Raw genomic sequence first — 19,112 nt, forward strand, 5'->3', positions numbered from 1 at the left:
AACAATGAAGCTGCTTTTATATCACAATCTCTCCAGTGTTCTCCTTTGACAAGACTCTAATATGTTTAATCATAACATGTGTCACATGGTCATATATGAGTTGGACTAATGGAGAGATGGATGGATAGCTAGAATATGTCTTATAAACATTAGTGTTTCAATGTATAAAATGCAGAGGCATTTCTTACTGCTTTGCATGGATAATCGCACTAGTTGTATTACTTGCAACTTAAGTCAGGTGTGACAGATCTCCAGATTCACATTGCAACTTCTGAAACAGGTTGCGCACAACATAATTCACAGCACAATGTTTGGTGAAAAATCGAACACAACATTTTAACACAGATACTTCATAACAACTGCGAGCAATGTTAGTGGAGGGGTGATGCTTTAGGCTTGTTTCACAGCCACGGGAGCTGGATACTTGTACAGCCATTGAGAATCATGTATAAAAATAGTTTTAGTGTGAAACGTGAGTATTCAAACAGCTGAAAGTTGGTTTAAATTGGTTCACGCAACATCATGTTTTCAAAAGGATGAGCAAATCTATAATGGCTGCAAAAAAAAAAAAAAAGAAGAAACAAATCCAACCCTAGGAAGGATTCAGACCTCAACATGTTTGGAACACTGTAGAGGGACCTCAAGAGAAATGTCAATAAACAGGTGCACAGAAATCTCGACGAACTAAAGCACAGCTGGTTTGTTATCGTAGATGGTTTGGTCTTTTGGTTGGTGTGACTTTCTTGGGGTTCCAGTTAAAGCAAAAAGGCTAAACTTTACAAGGTACAATAAGGCAGATACACCTATGGGGTGGTCTGTAGACCAATAAGACACACTCAACATCTGTGTGAGGGACTACATATGAGGTGACTTTGCAACAAAGTTGAAGAAAATTCTCCGTCAACTACATCAGAAACTTATAAAGCCACACAACAATGGCCAAGTTATTGGAGGCAAAGGCAGCAGCTGTTGAGTGGGTATTCCTAATTTTTCCACATATGCTTACAGTTCATCGTCCTACTTGTTTTAAAGGCAATTAAGTGGTGGGTCTTTTAGTATATAACATTTTAAAACCCAGTCAAGTCATTTCTACTGTGTGTCCCTTCAAAATGAATTGAAATATGGTCTACCTTCCTTTTTACCTTGATCGACTGCCTAAAAACTGACACGCCAGAGAGTGTGAACACGTGACAGAGTGAGCCACGCAGAGAGCGTGTGCTCAAACATCTTTGAGCCGAAAGACGTGAATCTCAATCTCATAATTGATTTTCACAAACTACCAGGCATGGCGTGAGGAAGTCCTGTTGCATCGACAGAAAACGGGACTATGTAGCAGAGGCCGAACCCCCCACACACCCTCTCAAATCAGCAATGATAAAAGTGGAGCTGAAATGGGTTGTGGGATGGAATCAAGAGAAATGAGATACACCAAATTAGAAGAGATTGGCCTGATGGACTTGGATTAGAAGGGAAAAAGGTGCATAGGGAGGGGATATCGAGAAGAGGAGGAGTGAGTGAGTGCATATGTGGAAGATGGGGAGAGATGGAGGAGAGAGGGGGAAAGAGGGGAGGGGCGGGGGTGTCTTGGTACTTGGCAGTCTCTGGGTATCTCAGGTTCTCTCCGGCCGGGAAAGCGGTCGATATTTAATTGTTATTGCTAGCATGGAACGCACGGAAGCGGGGCCTGTACGAAAATTTCTCATTTATTTGGTATTCTTGTTTTCTCTCCTTTTCCTCCCTTCACCTGCAGTCCTCTTTGCGGGGGAGGAAAGTGGGGGTAGGGGAAGGGGGGGGCGTCCTGTGTGCGCGCTGGGGCCAAATGAGAAAGGGGATGAGATCCTTGGATGGATCTGAAAAACACAGTGTCGTCCTCTCCCTAAGTTTAGCTTCTGTCCCCAGACACATCATATCCCACCCACCATCACCTCCACCTGCCCACCCCCAGCCACCAAATCCGTCATTTTCATCAAACGTCCAACCAAATATTATCCACACTCCATTCCCGAAGATCGAATCTTATTTAGAGGCGACGGGATTCGCCATCTGTTTTCAGATTTCATTCCTCCGTGAACTTTATTTTCCCCTCGACTTCGGACAAAATTATAACCCGATCGATCCGCTTTCCCGGCCACCACCACCCGTCTACATATATTTTTCCATGTGCGACCACTTCACCGCGCCGCGCGGGTCAATTTTCAGCCGAGGCAACGCGTGCAGAACGCAGTCTGCAGCTGATAGAAACTTAGACGCTGATGTGAGGTGGAGGTTCAGCCTCAGCACCTTCTCTGTTACCTCCCCCCTCCTCCTGCCTTCTCTGCGCTCTCCATCCCTCCCCATGCACCCGGATCGCTCCCCGTGCGCGCCTCTCACCAAAATCTCTTTGCTTTCTTCTTCACGCTCTGCTCCTGTAAAGTAATACCAAACCATTTTTTCGGACAGCTGCAAGCTTAGAGAGGAGTCAATTTTTTTTTTCTCTTGACAACTTTTTTTGGAGATAACTTTTCCTCTCTCTCTCTCTCTCTCTTTCTCTCTGTTCCGCGCCTCTAGATCTGTCGCAATTTATCTCCCGTTCGCGCCGGTATTTACTCACAACAACACTCATGCATCATTTCAGTGTAGAGTAGTTTAATCCAGAGGGCGGGAAGGATGCGCTGTCCGATCTCCTAAAACTGCACAATTACCACCAGTCCTCCACGCAAGTCGACGGGATTCCCATTCCAGCCCAAGAGGGAGCTGCTGGACAAGTCAATGAAGGTGCGCCGGTGAAGGTAAGCACCTCACTTCCCTATTCGGTTATAGACATATGGCTTAAATAATTGAGAAACCTGCCAGAAATTAGAGTCTCACGAGAAATATGATGCATTTCATCGGCGAGAGGGGGAAACCGTGCGCCTCTCTTTCAGAAATCGATCGATGCAGCATGTGAACGTTTGTAGAGGCTCTCTTCAAACACATCTCGAAGTTTGCGACTATCTCCTTTAAAACGAAAGAGTTTCTGGCTTACATTTGCCTTTACGTGTATCGCGGTGCCGCGGGACGTAGTTCAGGGACAAACGCACGATGAAAAGTAAAAGCTGCAGGGGAAGCGGAACTTTGGAGAGGAACGCTTTCTCTCATCCAAAAGTTATCCAACGCAACACGGAGAGCACGGCAACGCGCTGCACAACTGCGTTCAATTTTATTTACTTATTTAATTTGAGTCACATGAAAGAAACATTGGCCACAAGCACATATTTGTTATGCACTGCAAGCAGTTGATAAAAGGCGTCCTTAAAGCAAGGGCGCATACATTTTGAAAGGGAGTACAAGAAGGGGGTCGCTGTAATATTGTAGTGGCACACTTTCCTTAGACTGGCGCGTTTACTGGGAAGTCAGACACTGTAAAGTTGCATGTAATAAAGGGCCATGAACTGACAATACAAATTGTTATAAATGCATAAATACATTTTTACCAGCATATTTAAAGGGGTCACCATTAACCCCTACCGTCCTTGGTGGCACTACTGCCTTAAAGCTGATAGTGAACCAACACTGTAGAACAAGTGTTTTGTACTTTATTGCAAGCAAACAAACATTACCTTTCGGATATCCCTGACCTTAAATCAAATGTGGTCACATTTAATGTGCAGATGCTGTGATAAAAGGGAATTTCATTCAGTTTGAGAGCGCAGCATCATTGTTGTGGCCTCGGGTGGTCCGCTCAGTTTTTCATGATTATGAAGAACCCCTTCCCAAACACAGACAGCAGAGAAGCGAGACTCTTATCTTTGATGTCCCACTGATCTTCGCTCAAGCGCTGCTGCTTTGATGCAGGATTGCACACAGACTTTGTGAACTCATCCAGCGATGGACTCATAAGATGCCGCTTTTCAAGATTTTCCTCCTTTTTTCTACTTTGTGTTGATTTCATTTCATTTAGAAAATATGCTCCAGAGGTCAAGGCCTCTTCTGTTCTTAGGATATTTTGATATCATCCTAAAGCAGGTTGTGTTACTACTTTTACATTATTCTCGAGTAGCTTGCATCTTTTTCATCAGTGTTTCTTCGTTAAACTTTCTTCACAATAAAAAACGACACATTTTTAACAGATACATCATAACCATGCCCTCCTCATTAGTCCCCATCCTCCAATGTAAGAGGTCCACAAAGGTCATCTGACCACATTCAGCCAGACCTCTTCATTGACTTCAAGTTCATGTTGTGCAAGGTCACAAAAACACACATGCACTTCCATATTTACTATGCTGCTTGAAACTTTTGCTTTGTTATGCTTTGGCTTATATTTCTGAGCAACAACAAACAAATCTGAAATATGTGCAAAGTACCTTACGTGTTGAATCTACAAACAGAGCCACATTTCCCGGTAGTTATTTAAACACATCAATAATTTGCACCTTTTTCCACCTCTTTTCAAAAGCTGCATTGATCTGCTGAATATTACAGATAGAAATAAAGAGAAGCTTGTCCTCAGCAGCACTACTACAAAGCAACTAATTTAAAAGCCTTATATAAATATATATATTTTCCTTTGTATTGTATCTTCTTGGTGTGTTTATTTAAGCAGTTTTTAGGCACAGCAATAATGTTCGAAGAGAAAATTACCAGAAAGATAACCTAAAGTCAACCCATTCGTCAAAGTGTCAGATTGTGATGTTTTTTTCAATACTTCCTGACATCTATGATAAGGCCCTAGGGATTATTATTGAGCTAAACTTTTAAATAACTGAACTCAGCAATCCAATTCATTGCTACTTTCAAAACATCTAAAACCTTAGAGATATGTTTTTTAAAGTGATGCTTGTTAACGGTTGCTATATAGTTTTACAGTGACTTACTGGCAGCACCGCCGTCTATATGTTACCATTGCCACCAATTTTCAGTAGGTTACTGGCAGCTCGTTTGACAGAATATTGCCATAAATTGGGTAATTGCAGTTAATTTACTGATAGCAATTCTTCTATTAAGCATAAAATGACCATATAGAGCAACTAACACCCAAGGGTTTGGTGTTAATCTACTAGATTCCCTTCAATTCCATTCCACTTGTTTTTTCAGCACAATTTCACACCAAATATCAAATCTATATTTTGTATTATTAAACCTTTCCAGATCAATCCAGTTTCATAAACATGAAGTTCAGTTGGTAGACTGTAGTCATCGTGATGGACTGGGGATCTGTTCAGGGTGCACCGCCACTTCTCGACCCAATGAGCTCTGGAGATGATTGTGCAAAGAAAGATACTTCATACAGTGAACATTATAGACAACCCTGAAGATCTGCTTCATCAGACTATTACACAAAAACAGAGTTTCATTAGTCAGAGGCTACTTCAGACTACTACAGAAGATCCTTCCTGCCCACAGCCGTCAGCGTCCACAACAACTCTTTGAAGAAACCTGCACAATGTCAGATATTGAGCTACAACATTTAGTCTCCCTTTGGGGTTGATAATGTATTTTTTTATTAGAATAGAATTGATTTCAATTTATTTGTATTACATTTTAACTAGATTGTAAGTGATTGGTTTTAAGTATGAAACTGACTTGATTTGGATTAAATTATCACAGTAAAATACAATATATTCAGAAAATACAGTAACTCTTGCCTAGTAGCTGGAAGCAAACATAAAATGCAGATGTTCTGTACCTTAACTAAAAAACATCAACAGTGGATTTACCGAGAAATCACCGAAAAAGAGAAAACAGATGGCACTGGTATTGTACTGGTTAGAGAATTGGTTAGACAAATACAGGAACTCACTGTCATTATTTGTATAATGTTTATGATTTGCTGCAAAATCCTAGAAAGATAATTTAGGCTGAATTTACAGGGCAAATGTGTGATTTTTAACTTTAAATGTAAAGTAGACGGTAATAGAGTAATCAGTGTTTTACCTCTAAATGGAAATGATGTGGGGAAACAAACAACTGAGCAAAGCTATTACATATAGGCAAGGCAAGGACAGATTTTTTTCTTTGCATAGCACCATATATACAGAATTCAAAGTGCTTTACTGGAAACCAAATTAAGGGAATTAAAATAACAAAAAAATTGAAATTTTGCTCAAAAAACCTAAATGTGTGGAATACTTAAAAGCATTGCATAAAAAGTGACAAATGTTAGAACACAATCTTAATGTAATGTTCATTCTCATGTTTCAATCACTCAGCAGTGATCACAAAAAAACGTTCACTAGTGAGATTCATTGATCAAAAGCTGCAATAAATAACATCGCTTTCAGTCCCAATTTAAAGGTATATAGCCGCGTTATATGCCTATACCAAAAAGCCCCGACTCCAGTTGTTGATGACAAAAATAATGCTATAAACTCCAGGCGTCCATTCAGACAGTCTTTTGATGGTCCTTTTTGAACCCCAGCAATGGGCGCGATCAGCTGACATAAACAGATGTCCCGCCATCTACCAGAAGAACTATTAGAAAGCCAGATGGTCGCCAGTGACGCAGCTACTAAATAAGTCCCAACCGAGACAACCGCGTTGTAATGCCTCACAGAAAACCTACAGCTCGGCGTGGTCGAAGACCAACACAACCTACTCCCATTTCAAGTTTCAGTGAGTCCTCCCATGAGCCTCCTTGCACAAAAATCGAGGAAAATTACAGCTCCTACCTAACACAAACAAGGACACAGCATCACGGTATGATTTTTTTCAGTGAAATAAATAAAAGTCAAAGGATAAAACCTTTTCATCGGAATGAATGCAAATTAAAGCATTACAATGCTATTTCCCCGATAGGTAAATTGTTTATGATCCCCTCCACCCGTCTGTAATCTAAGTGACGTAACCCCAGTCACATGATGTTATAATAGTAAATATACACAGAAAAGGCTATATTTACTAACACATTGAGCAAAAAAAAAAAAAAGAAAGAAAAAAAAAGCTTTAAAGGCAAAAATAACAAATACTATGCCAGCAGGACATGATAATCTTTCAGAAAAAACATTGTATGCAACCAGAGTGACTTACTGCCCTATAAATGTAAAAAAAAATTGTCAAATAACATGATTATGTACCTTTAAAGGAGCCAATGCTTTCTGGACATTTCACTTTTTCATGGAGTTTATTCCTGAGCAGACGAGTATAGAAATTAAAGGTTGTATTTATCTCTTCCTGGTGTTGGTCAGGATTGCAGCCACAGCATCTTTGAACGAGGCTGCATGATTGAATGTTCTTTCTTCAGCAATCAGTAAAGGCATCACAATCTAGCATATAAAATTGGGCTAAGAAATATCAGAATTATTGCCCCTCTCACTGAAAAAAACATAGAAAAGACAACATCATCTCCTCAGGAAAATTTGATTGAAAAGTTAAAATGAATAAGACGTCTACATTTTGACGTCCACAGCTGTCTGCATGTTGTTCTTGGGTTGATCTAAAGGGCTAACAAGCCTGGATTTGTCTTAAACAATAATGTTGTCGTTTAGAGACCAATGCACCATAGTCCAACACACCATAGGGAAACCTTTTGTCATTCGGTCTCTTTAGATGAAAGATAGGGAGACACAAGGAAAATAAAGCATGCAAATGAAAATTAGCAAGCTCATTTCAATTTATCATGCGATTAGTTGATTTATTCCTTATTTCGACAGGCTTACCCATTCACGCAAGATTAAATAGAATAAAAGTGGACTTGTTGTTGATTTTTATATTAAATGAATTTCACTTTTACACAATATATTATGAATAACCTCAGCGTTTTTAAGAAAAGTTTATGCAATTTCAACAATACTTTTACTCAGTTAAACATTTACTTGTGCATTATGCATAAGAACTGATCACAGTTATTTTACAATGTTGAAAAACATTTATTCACATTTTTTTGGAACTTAAAAACACTGTCCTGCATTACAAAATACATCAAACTCAGTGCTACCATCTGCTGATTAAAACACAGCGCCCCCCGTGGACAATCTAGGAACTGCAGATTTTCAATTAAACAAAGTACATGTTTTTTTCAATAATTGTTTTATCATTCTCTTCCTTTTATCTCCTCTTTCTTTCACCTTTTCTTTTTTTCTTCTTGTTTTTCCTTTCTTTTCCTACTTTCCCATTGTAGTGTCCATATCATTTGAGATATTCCCCGCATGAACCATAATAAAACTATTCACATACATAAATCAAGCGGAGCACTATGGCAAAAGCAGTACTGCTCCACTTGTGAAAGTCAAATCTGATGAGCTCTTTTTGGCATTAAGACAACAACTCGTATTGCCACATTGCCAGACAGGACATATCAAAAAAAACAAACAAAAAAAAAAAATATATTTTTTTGAATAATGATAATCCATTTAGCCAGCAGGCCAGACTAAATTGTCCGGCGGGCCGGAATCGGCCCGCGGGCCGTATGTTTGACACCCCTGCCCTAGAACCTGCACCACTGTCGCAGGAGCTAGGGATGTCTTCATTTAGGGTGTCACTTTTAACATATGAGCTAAAAAAAAATTTTCACTATATTTTTCTTGGCTAACTAAAATCAAAGAGTGGCTAACCTTATATAGTCAAAGTCAAAGACGTTTATAGATGTCAATTGTTTGGATGGTTAGATCTGTTTAACATGAACCGGACAAATTCTGTGACATTTACATGGACCTTTACTCCGTGGACTTTTTACTTTTGCATTTGATGAGATGTTTAATTTTATTAACTGCCAAATGTTTATGTTGCAACATGGTCCATGAGACAAGCATGTTATCCACACCCTTAGCAAAGGTCTTGTTAAAAAAAAAGAACTAACCACAGGGGCATCTGGTTAGATTGGGGGAAATAGTCTCCTTCCAGCTCCATTTTGTATTGTTTAAAGTTCGGTTCACCTGCTGGAGATCCTTCACATTGAAAGTACTCTGGAGCTTTGTCTGCTGAATATAAGAGACCGACAACTCATAAGTAATTCACACAAAAAGAGAAAGAGAAGAAGAGGGATCAAACAGAGCAAACTGAACTTCCTCCTGGATATCATCCTCCATGTGGGGCATCTTTTTGTCTACAAGAACCTGAACTCACTTCTAAACTGCATCTTTTATACCGACATCTCTGCTGGAGAGCCTGGATTTCTCCCTGAATTACCAGCAGGATGATTCCCAGTGCAGTTCCGAAGCTTTTTTTTTTTTTTTTTTTCACGCAGACTTTCCAGTACCCCTGCCGCTTTCACTACTCCCAGATAAAGCCTCTCCTATTGATGATGATAATGTGCTGATCAATATGGCAGTTTCAGGCTTATTCTAAGCGACTTCATAGCTGCAGCCTCTGTATGAATCGAGGCTCTGCTGCGAGAGAGTGTCCCCTACATTGATTATGTATTAGCTTGCCGAGTTCCGACGCCCAGCCACTTGTTTGCAAACGGGGGTCTATTTCCGAGGAATTCAAACGACCACTAAGCATGCAGAGCCGATATTTATAGAGGCTTTAACAGGTTCATTATAGTCGTTGTGGATGGTTCCGCGGGGGGTTGAGACGCTCATAAAGGGCCGAGCAGAGTAAGTCCCAATGCGCTGAGCATTTGACAGTACAGTCGATGACTCAAATCATTCCTCATCCTCTTTATGGCCACATGGACATTTACAGCCGTTATGGGGTTAAAGTACAAACATAAACGGATGCAAAGTGTGATCAAGGGTCGTTCTGCGTGAAGGCCATAGCAGTTGGTGACAAATGGTGCCGCCTCAGGGTTCTGCTTGTGTGCTGTTCTGAAGGAGGCAACTGGGGAAATGCAATTTCTGTTCTCCCACTCTTTGTTGCATCTTCAAACTGTAACAGCTGATGGCAAAATGAATTTAAACAACATACAATTCAGCTGTTTTTTTTAATATATATACTGTATATTTAGTGTAATTTTCCCTGTATATGTGAATGAATCACCCATCACCAACTTTACTCAATGTAAGTACTCAATACGTTGCATAGAGACGGATGTTTTGCCGCTGAATCCACGTCAGTCCGCCATGTCGGACTAAAATCCTTTAACGTGTTTTAATAAATCCTGCTTCAAACTCACTCTGTAACTCCCGATTTCATACACTTCCCTGGATTGTCAACATATCCCAAATACTGTAGGTTCATTAAAAGAGCACTAGAAAATTAGGCTGATGATATTAAGACATCGGGTCTTAGAGATACTAAATAAATTATGTGATTTTTGCACTCAATCCGTCGTCCTGCGCTCGGCTCCTGTGACAATTTTGAATAAAACAGACAAGATGAATATTTTACTAGATGTGATGCTTAGTGCTGTAATGATGCCACTTCAAGTCAGCTCTTGAGCTGTGGAAAACCAAACTTTTATAGAAGCTGTTAGAAAATGGCTCTTCCAATATCCCTTGTTAAGCATTTTTTTTTTACTTTGGTTTTCTTAAAAAAAAAAACTGCCTAAAAACCCACCTGGATATTAACCAGAAGATGTGTATAGAATTGGTAACAACAGCCAAACAACTTATTAGTAAAATACAAAAACAATATTAGCACCAATTATAGCCAAAAAAACATGTAGATTGTTATACCAGTAAGGAGAGAGAATTAGCTGAGTCATAGTTGTAGAGCAGAATAGATTTTTAGCAATGATGATAACTTTTAACTGTTGTATCTTTAATTTTTCAACACACATCTTAATCCTGATAATTTCCCCTCCCTTCATCCCCCCAGATATCTTGTCCTAACCAAGGAACGCCTCACACCTAACAGGGGGAGGGTTTTTTTACCAGCTTAGGCAACCTATGAGTGACCTATAAGTAATTTGCTGATAAATGTGTTGAGAAACATGGATGTTTGACTCCACTAACTCTTATCTGTCAGCTAGTTGCTTAACTTGTCATTTTGTTTTCATGTTATAAAATGGAATTAACTGGTTCATGTGTGGAACAACGCTGAGATCAGTAGAAATAGGGTGTAAAACAAAGTTTTAGAAAATAGTTTATAGTTAAATAAAATAATATGTGAGGCATGAACATTAAAATAAATTTTCTCCACAAATATTACCAGAGTAATCAAGCTCAGGTAAAGCAGCGTTTTTTTTTTTTTTTTTTTTGGGGGGGGGGGGGGGGGGGGTTAACTCCTCCTCATTGTAAAGTTCTTCAGATTATCAATATTCTTACATTCCTATATTTCATTTCCCTCTCTTTATATTTTAGGGGGTCTGAAAGGTGTGATTTCTTTTGTTAGCCGTTTCATTTGAAACTAATTTTATTGGATTTTAGTTTGTTTGGTTTTAGATATTTAACATTTGCTTCCTGTTTGTCTTTTTCTTCTTCTAACTTTTTCTGAGTATGTTTTTACATCTTTCCAATTGTTTATGTCGCCATGTTGGAGAGGACTCCCTCAATCAAGAGGTGCTGTAACTTAATGGGTGCTTACCGGCTATAAGATCATCATTATTATTATTAGTAGTAGTAGTAGTTGTCTGGATACTCTTGTTTATTTTTTGTGTAGAGTTTATTTCTGTTTCGTGCCTTCCTCAGTTCCCCGGCAATAGTCCGCGCCCCCCGGCTGTTTGATATTCTGCTGATTGTTTCTCACCTGATTTTCTGTCCTGTTGATTATTTCAACGGCGTATTTAAGTTCCCGGTTTCTGTTTCTCTATTACTGGATTCTCCTGTTTGGTCACCCTGCTGTTTTCTTCCTGCATTCTCCGTGTTTGCTTCATAACTTTGTTCATTTCATTATTAAATATCTCGCTTCATCGTGGTTCTGCCTCATCCTTGTCGCACCGTGGGTCCACTTCAGAATCACAATCAGAATCAGAATCAGATATACTTTAATAATCCCAGAGGGAAATTGCTGACATATGAAACATATGAAAGCAGTAGTATTTCCTCTATTAACAAAAATAAATGGATAAAACATGGTTCAAGTGAATGCGCACATAAAGCTTTGTTTACAGTTAGAAAATGGAAGTGGGAAAAAATAAAGTAGCGACCTTTGGGACGATGGAGTGGGTTGACCTGGAGCAATCTGCCATGTCCACTCATTTTATGCTCCCGTCTTATCTAAATCCTTCCTATTCTCTTTAACTCTCTAAAGTTTCTGCTACAGCCCAGTTGAGCTTCTGTGAACGGCATCTCAAACTCTCCAGTTGTGTTCCCTCCTTTTTTCCTGCCATCATCTCTGTCCTCTCCAACAACCACAGCAGTTTTCTCCCTTCAAACTGTGTGAACCCTGTTTTGGAATCGCTGACCCCCCCCTTTTGCTCTTTCTCTCTCCCGTTTCCCTTTCGCCTCCCGTCTCCCACTTAACCCCATATTTCACAGCTGACATACAGCTAATTTCGCCCCAGTCCTCCGAACAGAGCTCTCTATACCGCTCGAGCACGCTTAATTACCCACAATTAAAGCCAAACGCTAACGAGAAAATTGCTCTGTTATGAAATGACTTCAAAAGGAGAAGAATAAGTAGAATGGATTGGAGGAAAAGTTGGTTGGTAGCCCTTGGGTGGCGGGGAAGAGCTTCGCTGCTGTGTTTTTCTCCCCCGGGTTGTCTCTGCGGACCGTTGCGAGCAAAGACCCCACTGGCGTCGCCGATAGCTGTAGACAGCGGTGCTTAACAGTCATATGCAAGTGTTGGCACTGTGAAAGCGCAGTTATTCCCTTTAATAATGTAAGGGTGAATCTGGGAATGATGTGTTGTGAAATAGGAAAGACTTCCATTTTGGTTTCTTTGATCACAGAAGCTTAAAACCATGAACGCCGAAGCTCCAAATGTGCAACTTTCAGAGGGCCCAAATCAACCTGATATGTTTGTTGATTAACTCGGTGTCATAATGACTGACTTTGGTTGGAATATTAGTATAAGAGAAAAGCAAAAAGATGCTCAAATGTGTCACTGTCCTGTTTTGCAGTAAACACAGCTTGCTCTAGCTATATCTAGTTTGAAAGCTAATATTTATACACGAAGCACAAAGTGTACTTTAAACAACAAAATCTTGCTTATTTCTTTTCTCTCAACTGTACTGCTTACTGCACCTTTACTTTGCATCTCACCCGTCTTAACTAGGGAATCGCTGCACCTTGCACCGTGTTTCCTGACTTGGCATGAATAATGTTATATTCTGTGATAAATGCATTTTTACTTGATTGCCGGCAGTCTGTATGATGAGAAATCAATTTTAGCAGATCCCTATTCAGTTTGGTGTATTCAGACAAAGTGTAATCATGGTACATGTCATGGTGCACTAAAGTCAGTCATGGATAACTGACTTGGTCCTCCCCAAAGCTAAAAGCATATTGCATATATAGTGCCTTGCAAAAGTATTCACATTCCAGACATTTTGGTCCCCTTTGTCACGACACAGCTACAAACTTCACAGTATTCTATCTGTATTTTATGCAAAACTCCAATACAAAGCAGGACATGTAGGTAAAGTAGTTAAAATAGAAATCTATATTCAGCCTCTTTTGCTATTATACCCCCAAATAAAATCCAGTACAACTATCTTCCTTCAGAAGTCAATTAATAGGTGAACAGAATCCATCTGGCTGCAGTTTAATCTCAGTGAATACAGCTTTTCTGTGAAGGCCTCTGTGGTTTGTTCCTGGACATTAGTAAACAAGCAGCATCGTGAAGTCCAAGAAACACTCCAGACAGGGCAGGGATCAAGAAATTGAAAGCAGGGCTAGGTAATAAAACAATAACCAAGGCTTTGAATATCTCACAGGCCTTTGAGCAATCCATCTTCAAAAAATAAAACAAGTATAGCACAACTGTAAACTTCCCAAGACTTTTCCATCCGCCTAAATTGACATGGTGAAAAAGAAGAGCGTTAATTGAATAAGCAGCCAGGAAGCATTTAGAGATTCTGGAGGACCTGCAAAGATTCAGGTGGGATAATTTGGTGACAGCATCATGTTGCATCTATGCTTTTCTTCAACAGGGACAGAAAAGCTGCTAGAAGTCAGGGGAAGATTGGTCAGAGCTAAATAAATGGAAATCCTGGAACGAAACCAGTCAGACGTTGCAAAAGTCTTGAGGTTGGGGCAGATATGTACCTTCCAGCGGGACAGCGACCCTAAACATACGGACATGGTTCAAAACAAATTCTATGTGTGTGTTAGAATGGCCCAGTCGAAGTCTAGGCATAAATTTAGTAGTGGCAAAATGTATGTTGACAGGTGGGCTCTGTCCCATCTGACTGAACTTGAGCTATTTTGAAAAGGGGACGTGCAGAAATGCCAGTCTCTAAATGCGCCGGGCCGGTAGAGACCTGCCAAATAAAACCTGCAGCTGCAATTGTAGTAAAAGCTGATTCAACAAAGTATTGACTCCATACATTTTCATAGTTTTAGGTAGAAATTACTTTCAAATGATATGACTCCAGTCAACTCAGAAACAGACAGGACAGACAACCCTGCATGCACACACCACAATTCAGATGTGGCTAAAAAAACACACAAATTCTTCTTAATGCAAGACAACAACACCAACAACTGCAAAACCATAAAACCCATCATAATTTCTCTCTTTTCCTTTTTTTTTTACAGTGCATCAAAAATTTTAGATTTTTTTTTTTTTACCAATTAACAAACAAGCCTTGTTTTATCATCTATAAGGAAAATTTGCTTACAAGGCTGAGCATTTAACAGGGAAACGTTGTTCTGTCAAAGAGTGAATAAATCTATAGTGGCTATACGTCACAACATCCAAAACATTATTCACATGTAATCGTTTATATAGTTTATCTTAGGGTATAAAGTCTTCCTTGTATGAAATAGACACAGATGTGAGCATCAACAAGTCTAATACACAAAAAAGAGTAAAGCTACACTGAAATAATAAAGATACACTGGCAAGACTATATTTAAACAAGCAGGTTTATATTTTGTGGAGTACCGCTTCCAGTGTTTGTAATTTGTTTTGGCTGTATTGATAAAAAAAAAAAAAAAGACAGAAGTGCTGCTGGATGGCACAGCTAGAATAAACACTCCAAATGACTATGATCTGAGAAGGTTTCTTCCAGAACGACTGTATGTTTAATAATAAAAACAGCCTCGCTCAGCTCATCTGAACAGAGAGATCAGGCTGTTCGGGTGTTTCTGTTCCTCTGGCCCCGACCACGGAGCCCATTCCTGTTCCAGAGACGTCCACACCATCAACAACTCCCCCCCCCCCCCCCTGCCTCCCCCAAATCCAATCTGCACTTGGCAAAATGAAACAAATAACCAGTAATTTGGATTATTTACGTCCAGTTTACACCTCACCTTTGAGGAGGAAGAAAAAGTGAGCTATATGGTCTTTGGATAATTGGAACAGTGGTAGTAATAAGTGCAGCAGCTACAGTGATAACAATTAGATTTGATTTCATTTGAGAATGCCTCCACAGCTGCTCCCCACTCACCCCCTTTAAACCCCCTTCTCCCCTTCTTTCCTCCCTTCCCCCTCGCCCCTCTCCCCCTAGATTAAAGTGGGTGTGTTAATTCTGTGGTGTAGCGATCGAACAGCTCTGGCAACAATGGGAAATGGGCTATTGATCAGAACAGCTCAGATTAAGACTAGGCACTGGAGCTCTTTCTTGCTCTCTTTCCTTTCCTTTTCTCTCCATTTCCCACCTTCCACTGCCCGTCTTCCTGTCTGTCCTGCTTGTGTCCCCCCCCCCCCCCTTTTCGCTCACCCCCTGATGCACACACTCTCCAGTCTTTTGTCTCCAGCCCTCAAACCAGTGGAAAGTGTTAAAGAGTCCATGAGGAATTCCCTTTCTCGCTCCCGTGTCTTTAATTTCGAGTGAGATGACCATCCTTTAATATGTTTGTCCCAAAAGCAAGCAGCAAAACAGGAAGTTGCCTCAACTTGATATTCAATCTCCTTTTAACGGCTTTCTTTGCTTCAATGTGACATCGACTTATGGTGGATTTCATATCAGTCAGTCACGCTGAGGGGCCCCCTCCTTTTGTTGTGCCGCAATTAAAATGGGCCCCGTCAAAACGGCTCGCGTCCCAAAATGAGCTGTCACGCTCGCGCCGCAGGACGGAACACATTGAGTTTGCATTGAACAGACATAAAACCCGGCAAATGTGAGGAGACAGCAAATCCATACAGTGAAAAGTGAGCTAGGAATCCCCTGCTCTACTTATATTAATTAACTCAGTCGATGGGGATGTGATAGGTCAGTTTTTCATCCTCTTTCAGGCGCCTCCCTGCTTTGTCACATATACCTCCCAGGTGTTGGGAGGTGGTGGTGGTGATGGTGGTGGTGGTGGTGGGGGGGGGGGGGCCTCTTAGACACTCCAGCTGCTGACCAGAGATCAGCAGGGGTGGGGAGGAGGGATAAACCCCCCCAAAAAAGTTAGATTCAGGTTGTCTGAGGCATGTTTTCCGTTTTCTAGGTCCTTAAAATGACGAGAAGTCGCAAATTAAAGCATAAATACTGACAGGGAACACACAAGCACCCGAACAGAAAGCAATGTTTGCGTCAATATTGCCACGGGACTCAGGGGAGTTGGGGAGTATTGGCAAAGCTTTCATCCGCTACAGTATGTGTGTGAGCGTCTGATATTCAATGCTCATGGCACTCACGACTGACACACATCAAGAAAAAGAACGGGGGGGGGGGGGCAAAAAAACACAGCTGTTCATGCACACATGTACTGGACTCACGTTGGTGCCACTTGAACCCAAACACTGGAGTGATACTGGAGTTGGGAACAGATGGAGGCACCAGTTCAGGAGGTTAACAAGCAGTGATAGACGACTGGAGTCAGCAGGCGGCACTAGAGGGCGATAGAGAGGTGCAGGAGCTGTTGGAGGAACCTGATGATCTCTGCGCTTGGCTTTGACCGTGAACGTGAACATGGAGGCCTGGTGATGCTCCTTTAGCTCCTTCCTTTAGCTTCTTGCCCTCAGAACTATTCTGCGTCATTGCTCTGAGCAAATGTGCAGTTTCTCTAACAATGATCTTAGTTTGTCTCATAAAACAGACACTGAAAGTAATTACACCACAACCACAAGAAAATTCTCATCTTATTACTCCTCTACGCTGCTGAAGAAATTGTTCAGGCAGGGGTGGTTGTTGCATGAATGGCGCCAAGGGCAAGTTCGTTCTTCTGCTGCCCGACACAGTCCCACAGCAAAGCCCAGTCAGCAAGAAGGAGGGGAAAAAAAGTGTATTATGTAATTTAACAGATACACTAGGGATTAAAAATGTTAAATCAGATTGGATACATAAATTAGAATTAGATTTGAGATGGATGGATGGATGGATGGATGGATGGATGGATGGATGGATGGATGGATGGATGGATGGATGGATGGATGGATGGATGGATGGATGGATGGATGGATGGATGGATGGATGGATGGATGGATGGATGGATGGATGGGTCCATTGTGGCCACCATTGTGGCCAGGCTTGTTGAAGCGAGGTTCTGGTAAAAAAAAAAAAGAAAATAAAAGTTCTAAGCATTTTTCCTAACTGCAGTAGATAACTTGTCTTGGCATCTTCATTTAGTTTAAATGTATACTGGTTGGAAGTGGTAAGCGTATTTTTGTGTTTTATTCGTTCCTATCAGTGTACATCACTTCGGTTAACTGCGTGGTTTTTAAAGTGCTTCACAAATAAAGTTGTATTGTATTGTTTTAAATCCGGAAAAGTTGTCTGGATTTAACGTCTAGTCAGAGCAGGACCGCTTTCAAGGCGGATTTCCACTGCCCTAGCCTCTTAAAGCACAACTCTAAGCTGCCTCTCGCTGTTCTTACTGCACCGATCCAGTCTGTGATATCCTGCTCACCTGCGATTTTTCAAAAATCAACCCAAAGAGGCATGGGGTGGAACTTAGAAAGGTCAAAATATAAATAAATAAAATAAGGGTTGGACATCTCCAACACACTAGGGCTAAATGCATTGGTGGTGTATGATTTCTTCTAAGTTTTATTCTATTTTCTACTGATACCACGGCTGACGGAGATTGTCTGAAGTCAAGCGATTGGTTCTGTGACAGCACACTTTTTTAGATGACCTTTGTTAAAAACATTGGTCCTGCTACGTTTTAGCATTACAAAGCCAGTTGGTCACCCTGACCATGTGTAAACACTGCATCGTACCATTGACCAGCTATCCCTTACAGAAGTTAACATGAGGCTGTGACCTCCTCACTTTAACCTCCCAATGCCAAGTTAGACCTTTCAGACCTTTCTATCACAAGGCTTTAAGTGCTTTGTGATAGACGCTACAGAAACCTAACATTATTTATACTGGAAAATTGACGTAGGAGGTGGAGCACCACCAACGTCCGTCCCTTAAGGTAGAGAACGTGTAAAGCCTTTTCACTCAGAGCAGCTCTGAAAATCTATAAAATAGAAGTTACTTAAACTCCCACAAGACTTATTTTTCCCGCTGTTTTACTTTCATTTAAATCCTGAAATGCTATAGAGGTTCTCCTCTCAGTGCATGTTTCACACAGGAAGATCTCCCGTGGCTTTGCCTCGATTAGTCGGTGCTGGAGGCTGACGCTAACAGCTAGCCTGAAAGAGACTTCTATCACCTTAAGAAACTCTGATGTGAAGATGTCATTGATCTTTCTATGACTCCAGTCTTATGAATCTTCAACCTGCTCTTGCCTGTGTGTTAGATGATTATTTGAATGAGAAAATAACATTCCTCACTTTAATTTCAGACAGTTTCTGTGTTTGGAAACACTACCTCTTCTGGTCTCGTGCCGCTGATGCTATGAGAATTACCTACTCTAGGTAGGAGAAAAACTGCTTGAAGCTTTTTAACTGGACCTCTCTTAATAAATTCTGAATTAAAATAAGACTAGAGAAAACATTGGATTCAGTAAGCTGACTGCTCTTAGCTCACAAAATATTAATAGTGCAAAAATAGTATCTTATAGTATTCTGAACCTTAAGTATGCCAAGCTTTAGACGTGAGCATCCCGTTTCCATCCTGTAATCCATCCCTCTCCTCTACTCTCTCTGCACCTGATCCCCTTGTCATACACTCCGGCTCTCTGCACTCAAGTGAATTCCATCGTTTACTTAATTGATTATTAATTTACTGTTAGAGGATCGATTGAATAATTAAAGTTTGTTTAGGATGGAGTCGGTCTAGTGGCACGATGGCTGCCACGCTTCTCGTTCACCAGCATTCCTGATTTCACATGTGCACGCGCGGACCC

General features: G+C 40.7%; 1 protein-coding gene across 1 annotated transcript in view; it reads left to right on the forward strand.

The window, feature by feature from the left end:
- Positions 1–2,067: 2,067 nt before the first annotated feature.
- Positions 2,068–19,112, forward strand: part of erfl1 (Ets2 repressor factor like 1) — an 80,915-nt gene continuing 63,870 nt past the window's right edge. Inside the window, exon 1 of the mRNA XM_021308315.2 lies at positions 2,068–2,768. The gene's annotated coding sequence lies outside the window, so the exon portion shown is untranslated. The remainder of the gene's footprint in view (positions 2,769–19,112) is intronic.

This window comes from Fundulus heteroclitus, chromosome 3 (assembly GCF_011125445.2).
Source record: "Fundulus heteroclitus isolate FHET01 chromosome 3, MU-UCD_Fhet_4.1, whole genome shotgun sequence".
In the NCBI taxonomy this organism is placed as follows: Eukaryota; Metazoa; Chordata; class Actinopteri; order Cyprinodontiformes; family Fundulidae; genus Fundulus; species Fundulus heteroclitus.